This window comes from Tenrec ecaudatus, chromosome 1 (genome assembly GCF_050624435.1).
Source record: "Tenrec ecaudatus isolate mTenEca1 chromosome 1, mTenEca1.hap1, whole genome shotgun sequence".
NCBI classification, from domain to species: Eukaryota; Metazoa; Chordata; class Mammalia; order Afrosoricida; family Tenrecidae; genus Tenrec; species Tenrec ecaudatus.
This window is the reverse complement of record NC_134530.1, coordinates 63,365,663-63,370,408: the sequence shown is the minus strand read 5'-3', so window position 1 is coordinate 63,370,408 and position 4,746 is coordinate 63,365,663. Positions and strand designations below refer to the sequence as shown.

Below are 4,746 nucleotides of genomic sequence, written 5' to 3'. Positions count from 1 at the left end.
AAAGAGGACCTGATGTAGAGGGCTTAAGTGGAGAGCAAATGCTTTGAGAGTGATTAGGCCAAAGAATGTATGGATGTGCTTTATACAATTGATGTATGTATATGTGTGGATTGAGATAAGAGTTGTATGAGCCCCTAATAAAATGTAAAAAAAGAAAAGAAAGAAAATGATTAAGGCAAAGAATGTACAGATATGCTTTATACAATTGATGTATGTATATGTATGGATTGTGATGAGTTGTATGAGCCCCTAATAAAATGTTAAAAAAATCAGAGGTTATCATCTTTACAGTGATTATGATTTCTGATACATTTGACTCATCTGTTATCAGAGAGAGAGCATTATGAAGTCGATTATGGCAGATGTAGTTATGTCAAAATGGAGAATCATTTGATCTCCCTTTAGACCCATTTTAAAGCTGTTTCATTAATCCAGCTACTGCATTCTGACCATGGGCCAGGGATGTGAACAGCCTTGTTTACATGCAGAATGCATTGGAAAGCGGATTGGTGCAGACATAGTGAGGTTAAATTTTAGCATTCTATCATTAACTCTTCCTTATGATCTATTTAAAATAGTTCCAGTTCTTAATATTGTGTGCTTTCTTTTTGATTGAGGTTTTTATCTGTTTTACGTTGTAATTGTTGCTAATGTTTTTGGTATTGTTTTTCTGTATATGAAATCCAGGATAGATCAATTTATAGCGACAGTAACTGGAACTGGATTAATGGTCTTTGCGGGTATGACGGGGAGTTGGGGGAAATGGAAACCCACACACAATGAGTACAAGCTTGAAGAAAACATTCTAAAACTGATTTTCCCTAAAACTGATTGTGGTGATGATTGTATTATTCTTCTTGGTGTGACTGAACTGTTGAATTGTGCGCTATGTGAATTATGTGTCAATAAAACTGTTGGAGAAAACAACATCCAACAAATAAGCAACAATGAATATTTCAGCATCATTTTTCCCTCTAGCTCCTTTTATCTGAATCATGTTATTTAATAGAAAATTATTTCCATGTTTGGTCCAAAATATCATTTTTTGCACTCTTGTTCTTAAAGTTTCTCTCGATATAGAATTCAGAATATATAGTTATTTTCTTTGTCCTTTTTAAGAATTTCGATTTCCATTGTAGCTGTTGAGAAGTCAACTGTGTCAAATCATTCCTGGGAGGGAAGATGTCTTCTTCATGGTTACTTTTTAAATCCTCTTTCTCTCTCTCTCTCTTTTTTTGGTGTTTTAAAGTTTCATTATCATGAATTTCTTTTTTAAAAAAAAAACATTTTACTAGGGGCTCATACAACTCTTATCACAATCCACACATAAACATACATCAATTGTGTAAAGCACATCTGTACATTCTTTGCCCTAATCATTTTCAAAGCATTTGCTCTCCTCTTAAACCCTTTGCATCAGGTCCTCTTTTTTCCCCCCTCCCTCCCCGGCCCCGCTTCCCTCATGAGCCCTTGATAATTTATAGATCATTATTTTGTCATATCTTTCGCTATCCGGCATCTCCCTTCACCCCCTTTTCTGTTGTCCATCCCCCAGGGAGGAGGTCACATGTAGATCATTGTAATTGGTTCCCCCTTTCCAACCCACTCACCCTCCACTCTCCCAGTATCGCCCCTCACACCCCTGGTCCTGAAGGTATCATCCACCCTGGATTCCCTGTGCCTCCAGGTCCTATATGCACCAGTGTACAACCTCTGCTCTATCCAGACTTGCAAGGTAGAATTCGGATCATGGTTGTTGGCGGGGAGGAAGCATTTAGGATCTGGGGGAAAGCTGTGTTCTTCATCGGTGCTACATCGCACCCTGACTGACTCATCTCCTCCCCTAGACCCCTCTTGAGGGGATCTCCAGTGGCTGACAAATGGGCTTTGGGTCTCCACTCTGCATTTCCCCCTTCATTCACTATGGTAAGATTTTTTTTTTTGATGATGCCTTATACTTGATCCCTTTGGCACCTCGTGATCGCACAGGCTGGTGTGCTTCTTCCATGTGGGCTTTGTTGCTTCTGAGGTAGAAGATGGCCGCTTGTTCACCTTCAAGCCTTTAAGACCCCAGACACTATCTCTTTTGATAGCCGGGCACCATCAGCTTTCTTCGCCACATTTGCTTATGCACCCGTTTGTCCTCGGCGATCGTATTATGGAGGTGTGCAGCCAATGATATGATTTCTTTGATGCCTGATAACTGATCCCTTTGGAACCACGTGATCACACAGGCTGGTGTGTTCTTCCATGTGGGCTTTGTTGCTTCTGAGCTAGATGGCTGCTTGTTTATCTTCAAGTATCATGAATTTCTTATATTTATTCTATTTAGGTTGATTTGAAGTGGTGGTTATGAGGATTGATTCATGAGCATCATTAATCAATTCTGGAGTATTCTTTTTTAATATGCAAATTGTTTAATTTAGCAGCTTATAAAATAGTTAAGTATGATTCCATATGATTTTCATGTAAATCATATAATGGAATCATTGAAAATGAGATCACAACACAAGGCTAGTGTTCCAGGTTTACTGGGTGAGAAACCGTATAAAATAATAGCTACATGCATGGGCTCAGCAACCAAACTGTGGAGGTTTGAATTGCCGCTCTTCCATGTCCCTGTCAGCTTTGTTAGCTTGTACAGGTCACTCGTCCTCAGTTCTCTTCATTTCCTCACCTAACAAAACTGCTGCAGAAATCATTGTGTAGATCAAATCAATCAATATGTAAAGTACTTAAAACATGCCTAATACAAAATAAGTCCCCTTCAGATCTTTTTTTCCCCTTCAGATCTTATCATTAACTTTTTACATTTTTTTCCTCTCCTATTCTCTGTATTATCTCTCTCAGGAATTCTGATTAGATGAATTTGGTTCTTCTTATTCTCGCATGTGTGTGTGTGTGTTTATGTTTCCACCTCTCTTTGATAGTTTCCATTTCTTGGTTTCTGTGTTGTACTATGTGTAACTTCTTCACCTTGTTAGGTGCCATCCAGTCGATTGTGACTCATAGTGACTTCATATGACAGTGTATAACTGCCTCACAGGCGTGTCTTGGTGATTGCCAGGTCTTCCTCTCGCAGAGCTGGAGGGCGGGTTCAAATGATTCCTCATTTTGGGGTAATTAACGGAGTACCCATTATGCAACCAGACCTCTTTTTAACTTCTGCATATTCAGTTTTTGATAAACAAATTCTTTTTTCTAAATATTAGAGCATATCCCATCCAGTGGCTTGTAGTTAATTTTTTTTCTTTCTCAACATTTTATTGGATGGCTTTCCTCTAAATCCTCTTGATTAACTTTGATTAATCAAGTTTTTTCTTGGTTGCATTTTTAATTCCCTCTTGGATTTATTTCAATATATTAAATATCGTTAAGCTTTACTGTATACCTGATCCAAACAACCCCTGATCTTTGTGGGGATGAGTCTGCACTTGGTTGCTTCTGTTCGTAGAGACTTGTTTCTTTGTGCTTTCAGAGGCCTATTTGCTTTTTGCAATCCTGTTACTTGAAACTTCATGGGAAATCTTTGTGGCCTGGGCTTACGGCATTCTTCCAGAGAGAGTTTGGGTTTGTTTGTTCCAGGTGCCTATAGGCACCACTTAAATGAAAGCTTAATCTTGCAGTAGTTGGCATCCCACAGATAATGTGATTCTCTTCCTAAATACACGTGAGTTTAGATGTGGGATAGCGACTTCCAGGATTTATAGTTCTTGTTTGCTTGTTTTTTGTTTTTTTAATCACATCCATTGTGTCAAGCACATATGTTTCCATCATCATTTTCTTTTCTTTTCTTTTCTTTTTTGTATGTATGGGAGTTTGGAGGCGGGCCAGTGGCGAATGTGTCCAAAGAGACAACACTGACCAGTACTACGATCCCAAGTTACTCTATGGCTGCAGGGATGTGTGTGGATAGTGAGATCTGAATGTAAAACAAACTGATCCTGCTACCAGACATAGATGAAAACTATGGCCATCATCATTTTCAAAACATTTTCTTTCTACTTGAGTCCTTGGTATCAGCTTCTCATTTTCCCTCTTCCTCCCCCACTCTCCCTTCCTCATGAACCCTTGATAACTTATACATTGTTATTATTTTTTCATGTCATACACTGATCAGTGTCTCCCCTCACCCACTTTTCTGTTGTCTGCCCCCCAGGGAGAGGGTTATATGTAGATCATTGTGATCAGTTCCCCCTTTCTTCCCCTCCTCCTCCTTCCCCTCTTGGTATGGCTACTCTCAGGGGTTTATCTGTCCTGAATTCCCTGTGTTTCCAGCTCTTATCTGTAGCAGTGTACATGCTCTGGTCTAGTCAGATTTGTAAGGTAGAATTGGGGTCATGATAGTGGGGGGGGCATTAAATAACTAGAGGAAGGTAGTGTGTTTCATGGGTGCTTTACTGCACCCTGACTAGCTCGTCTCTTCCTTGTGACCCTTCTTTAAGGGGATAGCCAATTGCCTACAGATGGGCTTTGGGTCTCCACCCTGCACTCCCCCTCATTCACATTGATATGGGTTTTTGTTCTGGGTCTTTGATTCATGATACCTGATCCCATTGACACCTCATGATCACACAGGTTGGTGTGCTTCTTCCATGTGGATTTTGTTGCTTCTCAGCTAAATGGCTGGTTTATTTTATTTAACACTTCTTTCATCTAAGACTAAGACATGCCCACATTCCCAATCTGCCCCTAATACAGCAAGTTGGGTTTTTTTGGTAAGATTTTTTTCCTCTGATGATATTA

At 39.6% G+C, this 4,746-nt stretch overlaps 1 non-coding gene across 1 annotated transcript; it reads right to left on the bottom strand.

The window, feature by feature from the left end:
• Positions 1-3,805: 3,805 nt before the first annotated feature.
• Positions 3,806-3,985, bottom strand: LOC142438437 (small nucleolar RNA SNORA23). The gene has a single exon (XR_012782810.1). It is a non-coding gene; the product is annotated as a small nucleolar RNA SNORA23 (small nucleolar RNA).
• Positions 3,986-4,746: the final 761 nt, after the last annotated feature.